Genomic DNA, 10,171 nt, shown 5'->3' on the forward strand with positions numbered 1-10,171 from the left:
CTTCATAAGGAAAAAATAGAAAAGTTCACAGTAACAAAATTGTCCTTTAAAGTCTCAATAGCACAAACAAAATTCCCAACTATGAAAATTTAACCTTTAAAATTACAACGATGCTATCTGAGACATGTGGTTTTTATTTACTGCTGGCAGTCATTGGAGGATTTTAAAAATAAATTTTAGAAATGAATTTAGTGTAAAGAAGGTGACATGGGCAAATTGAGGCATGGGGTTAAAGGTATTTCCTCAAGTTATCCACCCATTCAGTGGCAAAGACAAGCTCTTGACCCAGGTGGTCCCCTTGGCTGTGAAATGGTGCTTTCTAGCTATTTTTATTTCACAACTGTGTTCCTTCTGGCCACAGCCCCTCTTGGGGATAATTTTTCTTATCTGTACAACAGAGGGCATGGGGTTAGACTGCATGATGTGCTGAATTCTGTAAAGACTACTGTCAGTGACTCCTGTTGAGCCCAGAGCAACGTCATCTGTATAAGTAATCTTGTGTAGCTGCAAACTACAAGAACACATTCGAATTTGACCTGGAGAATATCAAGGCACAGTGAAAACTCGAAAAGTACTGCTGTTATTCCTAAATATGCTTTCGGACAACACAGAACAACACCCGGGGCAGTGATTTGGAAAATTCATGGGAAATCTAATTGAAATTTTGAGCTGAGTCGGAGCACATCTGAGATGTGATGGCTTCACATCACCCTCTAGTGGTAATAACGTGAAACTACAAAGCAAGCCTTAACACTTAGTTAATGGAAATAGGCTTTTCCTGTTTCCTTCCAAACACTATGATCCAGACCTAACGCATTGGCAAGAGTATGCCCATGCCCATACCAATGTATTTATTGAAAAATGCACAATCTTAAATGACTTTAGGATAAGGTATGGGTTCATTAGATAGTGCAGCATTCCTAGCCCTTTGTGATCTGGGGGTCAGTTTCCTTCCTGTCCTATGCTCCAAATAAAGCCACCTGTTTCCTGCCCACAAAGCTTCTGAATGTAAGAAGTGGTGGTATCAATGCCTTATGCAACCACTTTTCTTAGAAGATGTCTTTATATCTGGAAAGCCAACTAAAGCAGCCGTAAGACCCCGAGCCCCTGCTGCTAAGTCTACTTTTCCAGAGTCAGACAATATTTGGTTTGGCTTTTGTGTCTCCCGGAACCTAAGACCACATGATCTCTGGAAAGGGGTAACTATGATTTCAACTTTGTGATTTAAAATATTCTCTTTGGAAGAGAGTGGTGGTTTTTGAACACAAGACCTTGGGCATGCTAAGCAAGCATTTGCCACTTCTATCACCTAGGTATATCCCCAGACATACAAAATATTTCTTTTGAAGACGGGGTCTCAAGCAGGGTCTAGTCTAGCCTTGAAATTTCTGTATGGCCAAAACTGATATCGAACTCTCAAAGCTCCAGCTCCCACATCCCACAAGTTGGTACTATCTGCATGTACCACCACTCAGGGCCTAAAATATTCCTACTTTTGATTTATCCAGAGAACTTTATACAATTGAAAACAACTAGCTAGCAGAGGCCCCTACTTCTCACTTCGGGTACTTAAACTCTCTGTGATGGCTTTTCAGTTCCATCCTTTCCTTGTTCAGTCAGCCTCCAAGCAGATGTTAGAATGCAATTTCCAAACCTAATGTCAGTAGACCACAATGTCCTCTTGCCACAGTGACTTCAAACTATGATACTCCTGAGCTGTGTATGGTACAGAATGCACAAACAGTGCTTTAATATTCTATGTACAATCTAGAGTGGATCTTATGCTGTCATATTTTTGATGAGAGGAAAGTTATTGAATGTATTTGATATTTTTCAAACTTGTATGTCAACACTCTTCTACTCTCAGCTTGTTTGGGTGCCCCACTTTAATGATTATTGTAGCGATATCATCATCACCATTATTATTATTGTATTATTATGTTTGGTGTATGTTGTGTACATATTTATGTGTGTGAGTGAGTTTGTGGAAGTTACTCTATCACTTTCCACCTAACTCTTGAAACAAGATCTGCCACTGAACACTGATTTGTCCCAACCAGCTGGCCAGGAAGCTCCAGGGATTCCTCTGTCTCCATTTTTCCCAACACTGGGGTGACAGGTACATGCTGCCGCATCTGACTTTCATGTGGGTGCTAGAGATCCAAACTCTTGTCCCCATGTTTTGCAGCATGCACTTTGCCAACTGAGCCACATCTCCAGGCTTAAAATACTGCTGTTTTCCAAACACTTTTCAATATCCCCACGGAGAGCCTTGTACACCATTGGAGTGAATATACATCTACCTTGGGAATTACTGATTTAAAGAACAGAAGCACAACTTTCCAGTCTGCAAAGATTGACCAAATATGCCTTTCTACCCTGCCACTGAGCATTGTGTCCCTGCTACTGATATACTTGGTCTCAGGCCTCCAGGATGAATTGTGGATCTATGGAGGCACACTCGCCTACCAATTTCTACCAATGTGCCCTTGCATATGCATGGAATGTTCTTGTATACCTTTGCCTGCCATGTACTCATAAATGAGTCTCCAACTGTATTTCTTTTTTAAAAAATTAAATTATTTTTATTGCCCCCACCGCCCGCCACGCACATGTACCACATCATGTATACGGAAGTCAGAGGATAAGTTTGAAAGTTCTTTCCACAATGGATTCCATGGATCAAACTCAGATCTTTAGTCTTGCAACAAAAGCTCTTTTACACGCTGAGCCATCTCAGTGGGCTGACTCCAGTTTATTTCTGACAAAATCATGTTGACCCCACCATGTGAACCAAGGCAAATACAGTTACCATGGGAATGATCCAGAGTCTCAGCCTTGCTCTTACTGGTCATCATCACACACACACCCCCAAGGGGGCATCTCCCATATCCTTAGTCTTGACTCTGTCCACGTTGGTTAACTTCCATTCATTAACTTACTACAGTAGCTTAGCTCTCTAAGAAACACTTTGGACCTGTCTCCTTCCTCCTCTACTTCCCTGCACTGCCACCTAAATCGTGAATCTGACAGCTCCATTATGTTTACAGTGGGAAGAGAAACCGTGTCTGTTTTGCTCACCACTGACTGTATGATAAGGCCCATGAACTATCATGCAGCTTAAACTAACTAATCCCATTCTCTAGGATCACCCTGGGAGCTAACAAGACTCTGACAGATTGACTGACAGAGAAATATAATGAACTTCTATGGGGCTGTCTTTGTGCCTTTGAGGAGCACAAGGGCAGGCTGTCTCAGAGGGACTCCCCCTGAGCCAATCAACTAAGCAATCCCAAAGGAAGCCTGCCTAACATCGCCATAATGAACCCTGAGTCACAGAGACCAACTGATTGCCAATTCTCTGTGCATATGGTGCTCTTTCTTGCTAAACTTCCCTAGAGCTCCTCTGCTTGTTTAACTTTCCTTAATAACCAGCAGATGGCTTCTGTCTGGGCAGTCATCAGCTGGTGCTTAGCAATGGCACATTCAAGAGGAGGCATGGGGCTTGTTAGGGGTGGGGATCCAGATGCTGACATGCAGAATGCCAGGTGAAATTATCAGGCACCATCTAATTGGTGTCAGAGACAGTGAGGACAGCTGAGAGGGGTATTAAGAGGACGCCTTCCTGGAAGGGGCGACTATTGCTCAGCAATGTGTGCAAACAAGCGAAGGTAAAGTTTGTGGTACTCAGGAACTACTGTAGACTAGAGACTGATGATTTTATGAGTCCTCAGCAACACATATGATGTCATAGGTATATGGGGTTTGTATTAAGGTAGAGTGAATATAAACTCAGACCCATCATTTAGTCATTTATTCAAATATACAAAAGTTTCAGTATGGCCTTGCAGTACATCAGGCTAGATCTAGTACATACTGCACTTAGGATCAAACAGTGAAAAATGATGTTTAATCATTAATTGTCATTGCATTTTAAGATTTGTATTATTAATATGTTTGATTGACAAATCATAATTGTATAGAGTTATTGGGGACAAGTTGAAGTTTTTATATATGTACATAGTGTGACATTACATAAATATGAGTTAGTGCATCTGTGAAGTAGAAATGGCAGATAACTAGCTCACTTAGCTTGAGTGGGAGTGACTTAGGTAGACCTTGAATAAAGTAGATGTTGAGCATCTGGAAGACAGGAGAACTCAAGCTGATGCTGCAGAGGAATGAAGAAAATAAAGAAGAGTAGTGTCAGAGCAAACCTGGAACAATGCATGAACACTGTTCTCCGGCCTTCCCAGTTGGGCTTTCTGTGTAGGACTGCAAGACATCACAAAAGATGAAAGAGTATCCTGTCAGAGTATGGGTGAGTTCTTCAAATGAAAGCTCAGCTAGCCCTGTGGTGATATTTTATTTGTGCACCACAATAAAGCTTATCTGGGGATCAGAGGACAAAAGCCAGTTACTATATTAAGCATAGAGGTCAGGCAGTGGTAGCACACACCTTTAATTCTAGCATTTGGGAGGCAGAGATTCACCTGGATCTCTGTGAGTTCAAGGCCACACTGGGAACAGAGCCAGGCATAGTGGCACACACCTTTAATCCTAGCACTCTTCAATCATAGAGGTCTAGAGGTTTGTACAGACAGACAGGAAGTGATAAAGCTGGGCAGAAAGAGGAAGTGATGAAGCTGGGCAGAGAAAGGAAGTAAGATGTCAGAGCACAGAAAGGCATATAAGGCATGAGTATATAGGAAGTAGCTCCCTTGAACTGAGAATTTCCCAGTGGTGAGAATGTGGTTGGCTTCTTTCTGCTCCTTTGATCTTCCAGCTCTCACCCCCCCCCCAATTTATGTTATTAAAACATCTTACATGCCATATTCTGCAGATCTCTGAAGTATTTGAAGATGACCTGTCTATCTAAAATATATTTCTGCTTGACCTTGAAAACATACCTAATATGACTACAAGTTTGATTGTAATGACTAACTACTAACTTTCATTTCTTTATATCCTAATTAGTTGGTAATAATAACTTTCAAGGACTAGCAATTTGCACTACATTGTTAAATGAACTGTATAAGTATAATACCTTGAACAAGATTAGAAATATGTGTACAGTATACTCTAACAAAATCAATCTCAAATTTGTATCAATATACAAAATTTGTATATAATATACAAAAAATCCAATCCAATGTAAAATATTTAAAACTAGTAATTGCCTTGTTAAATTAGATTCAATAATATCATATCTATATTCTCTCTTTTTTCTATTCAGAGTAGATTTAATAATCTACCCATTATTCTATTATTTCTATATCTTTTTAAAAGTTGATTCAATAATCTACCTCTTATCTATAGCCCCTCTCCAAAGGGGCTTCATTGTCAAGTGTTGAGTGTGGGAAGCACCAAGTATGCAGCCAAGAGATATTTCTTGATCCCCTCCCTTTTGCTAGATGCTGTTCTACAGGCTGGGTCTCCTTGACAAATTGCAGACAATGACCGAACAGACTGCTCCGATGCTGGAGGGAAACACAGAGGAGAAAAGTAAAAACTGCATACATCATATTATTTTAGTCAGGGATAACTGCCTCAAAGGATAATTGAGTAGAGTAAGGGATGAAAACAGGTGTGTGTGTGTGTGTGTGTGTGTGTGTGTGTGTGTGTGTAATAGTCTTTTTGAAGAAGTGGCATCTAAATGTAGCTTGTGTACACTGAGTCAGATAGTAGATCATGAAGTGATCTTGAAGAAAGCACTGTAGGTAGAGAGAAGCACTGCAAAGTAGTTTGGATGTGAAAGCATATAGTAAATTAGAAAAATAGCAAGGATGCCAGCGTGGTCAGACTATAGTCAAAAACAGAGTGGTATATGTTAAGCCTGTAATCATAGTCCAGGATATATTATACAGAGATCTTTAAGAAGTGGGTCAATTTATTTCAGAGGTAGCAGAAAGACAGGAGAGGACTTGGATCAAGGAGTATTGCTGTAATTAATAGTTATCTTTTTGTAGTCAGATAGCAGGATTGCACACCATATTCACTATGAAGTAAACTTGGTCAGTACATGTAGACAATTATGTCACACTTGAGTATTGGAATCTGTTATCATATTCTCTCCCTGTGGGTGTGGGTGTCATATTTGCTTCTCAGCAAAAGCCTCAGGGTGACTTTGATGATCCATCTGAATCATACATTACATGTATAGTGAATAAAGGGAGGGAAATAGGAAATTTTGAGATCCTACAGCACAAAGAAATATATTCTGACAAGTACATAATTCATTTTCTTTCATGATTAAGGATTATTTTAGTTCAGTTATCATGGCAGATAATATCTACCCTCTATGTATCTATCTAACAATCATACATCAAATTATATAAATGTCTTTTAAACCCAAAGTTATATGAATGAAGATGAAAAGAGAAAACAAGAGCAGAAAATAGGTAACCAGATATAAAGAAGAACAATAAATAGACAATAGGACCTACTTTATTTCATAGGGAAAATAAGCACAGCAAATATGAAAATAAAGCATTCAAGTGATACAAAGATATATCTAACAATGTATACTTCATCTCATGTGAGCAGGAGAAAAGCAATTTAAGTCACTGCTAGTGCTTTTGTAGTTTTTGTTTTGTTTGTTTGTTTGTTTGAATATAGACAGAGCAATTTTTGAAGTACTTTAAAGAAATTAAGGAATCAAGCTCACCAGGCATAGTGGCTCACACCTTTAATCTCAACACTCAGGAGGCAGATGCAGATGATCTCTGTGAGTTTGAGGTCAGCTCGGTCTATAAAGTGAATTCCAGGACAGCCAAAGTTGTTAAACAGAGAAAACCTGTAGCTGAAAGTTTTCCTGTGTCCCGCCCAGTCCACAGCTGCTCAGACCCAAGTAAACACACAGAGACTTATAGTAATTGAAACTGCTCAGCCATTAGCTCAGGCCTACCACTGACTAGCTCTTACGTTTAAACTCAGCCCATTCTGTTAATCTATATATTGTCACATTTTCCATGGCTTTACCTGTGTGCCATTACATGCTGCTCCCTGGACAGCAGGCTTATGTCTCCTCACTTAGCCTTCCTCTTCCCAGAATTCTCCTTGTCTACTTATCCCACCTATACATCCTGCCTGGCTATTGGCCAATCAGTGTTTTATTAAACCAGTGTACAAAAGCATTATCCCATAGCAAAAACCTGTGTTGAAAACAACTTTAAAAAAAAAAAAAGAATCAAGCTCATGAATGTATGCTTTAGAGGGGCAAGACTCATTATGCCAGAGGAGAAAAGGGAATATAGACTGAGAGAAGGTTTGACAGAATTCAAGGAATACATTAGAACTGGAGCAATCAGCTTGACCATGTTTTCTAATAAATATACATACACATATATGCTGTATTATATATATATATAATATTGGGTGTACGTGTGTATGTATAGAATGTATATATCTGCATGTCTCCATGTAAACAGACATATTTGCACATGTGTATATGAATATATAGTGTATGTGGGCAGAAACTCAAACATAGACATAAGGATAACAAAAGACATAGAATGTAATGCTGTGTGCTACATGGTAGATTCAGGGGAGCGATGGTTTGAAAAACCATAATTTTGTAAGGTCATCATAATAATGGTTGAATCATCAACAGTCCAGGTTAGAGTTACCCACAGGTACCAAATCTAAGAGACATTTTAAAGAAGAGTTGGATATTTTTATGCCTTCAAAATATGCCATCTCCCTACTGATTGATTGCAAAGGAAGTGATACAGCAACCATATAGCAGACATTGACAACACGTTACCCAGGAATAAAAAATAAACACCACTACTAAGGCACATCTAAGCCTCTGACTTTGGTTTTCAGGCAATGATATAACAGCATCCATTTTGTAGACTGGGCCACAGCACAAAAACTTAATTATGTTTGAAGATATAACAGTTTCAATCAATACTAATAATGTCATAATAAATGAAGCATAGAGGAGGGTTGGCCACATTCATTAAAGTTTTTCATGCCTTGAAAGTAGAAGAAATACCGGGAATATACTATAGTTTAAATAAAATTAAAAAGGTATCACATAGAAATACTATTAAAAACATCAAATCAAAAGACTTTCCCAAGAAATCATGTGGAAACCTACTACTGAAGTATATTTCTAAAGTACATCTAGATACATAGATACATATATAAAGAGTCAAAATAGATTTATCCTATAATGGGGCCACAATGTCCCTACTGGACTACACAGGCTAACACCAACAAAAATAGCATTGTGCCATCGATGGGTTACTTCTTTTCAGATTGCTAGCCAGTGAGGTCCCATAGACATCTAATCATCATTGTTTGTTGCCAGTGTTCATGGTTGCCTGTAAACTTAATGGCAAGACTATTGCCAATGATACAACATACTTGAGCTATAGAACATGGAGAAACCAAGCTGGTGCTGACCTGGATGCTTCATTCATACTAGTTAGCTTTCATAGTGCTGGAAGGTAATATTCAATCTGTTTGAGGAGGAGATTAATCATCAGTTATATCTGGTTGTGAACCCTGCAATCTACAATGTCTGCTGGAAGATATAACCAATGGTGCAATAGGGGCCTGAACATCATGATAACAGTCAACCACTTTTAATTGAATTCAAGGAACACTCTAAAAATGAAATATCTGTATTATTATAAGACAGAGAACCCATGGTTAGATAGGCTATAGGTAGGCCCAAGGAAGGACATACTATGTTTTTTTGTTTTTGTTTTTCATTTTTGTTTTTGTTTTTGTTTTTGTTTTTTGAGACAGGGTTTCTCTGTGTAGCTTTGTGTCTTTCCTGGAACTCACTTTGTAGACCAGGCTGGCCTCAAACTCACAGAGATCCACCTGCCTCTGCCTCCCAAGTGCTGGGATTAAAGGCATGTGCCACCACCGACATACTATTATTTTACTAAATGCACATAATATTAAATCCACACTTAATATCTCATTAGAATACCCATAGATCAATGCATCTTTCAGATCTCATCTGAGAAACTTTGTAGTAGTAGATGATGATCCACACAGAACCTTCAACTAGCCAAGGTGCAGAGAACAAAAGGAGCCATAATGTTCAGCCCTAAAGGGAGCATGTATACTGAACCATCTACTCCAAAGCTCAGGGATCATTGAAGCAATAGGGCATAGAAAATGTGTAAGAACAAGAGACAGAGGATGACTACAAGGATAATGTCTTCTGGATATAGCCAGGCAACAATACATCTGAATTCACACCAGTCACCAATTGTGAATGCATGCACAAGACATGGGGAAGCCCAAGGCAGACAAAGTCCAAGAGTGGAGAGAACAATGGGGCATGAAGTTTCACCCCTGCCTGAGGAGCTACTGGTATTTGTTAGATGCTGTGAAAGGATGGATCAATTTTAATCTCAGAGTATAGAACCTAATAAGTCAACCTTGCTTTAGTGGAAGACCACATATGCAAGACTCTTTGACCAGTAAAAATTAACCTTAATGGGAACAAAAAATATACAAAGTTGACTGGAAAGAGAAGGAAAAGAAAGGTGGATCTGGGAAGGGTTTCATCCAGGATAGTAAATATGCCCAAAACTCATTGTACAAAATTTTTGAAGAACTGAAATCAAGTATGTTTTCTGAAGCATTTGTTCATAAAGGGTTACTCACTATAATTTTGTGCAACTTTATTCTCAAATGATTTAGAAAAATATGCATAACTCTAGGTGTATAATGCATAGAGATTTTATATATATACATATATATAATATATATATATATATATATATATATATATATATATATATTCTATCTACATACAGGAAAGGAAAGGGAAAGAAAACACTCAAACAAATGACAAATTGTTACAAATGTTGCTACCTGAGAAAACAAAGAGTGATCTATGTATTTTGTCTGTTCTTACAACTTTACTGTAAGTGTGAAGTTCTTTTCTAATAAAAGTAAGAAAAGAAATTCTACAAAGTCATTGCATGGGTCTGTTGGAGGCAGACATGATAAGGTTTGTAGATAATGCTCCATCTAAACTCAAAATCATTTTGTGCTGCTAAATGAGACACAACAAGTATGTTTTAGGTCAAATGTAACATAGCTAAGCTTTTTTTACAGTATTTTAGAAAGAGAGGACTGACTTTTCTATGTTCAAATGTCTGGCTAAAGGTTCATCTTTCGACAAAAACTGACTTTA

The sequence above is a fragment of the Peromyscus leucopus genome, chromosome 2, assembly GCF_004664715.2.
Source record: "Peromyscus leucopus breed LL Stock chromosome 2, UCI_PerLeu_2.1, whole genome shotgun sequence".
NCBI classification, from domain to species: domain Eukaryota; kingdom Metazoa; phylum Chordata; class Mammalia; order Rodentia; family Cricetidae; genus Peromyscus; species Peromyscus leucopus.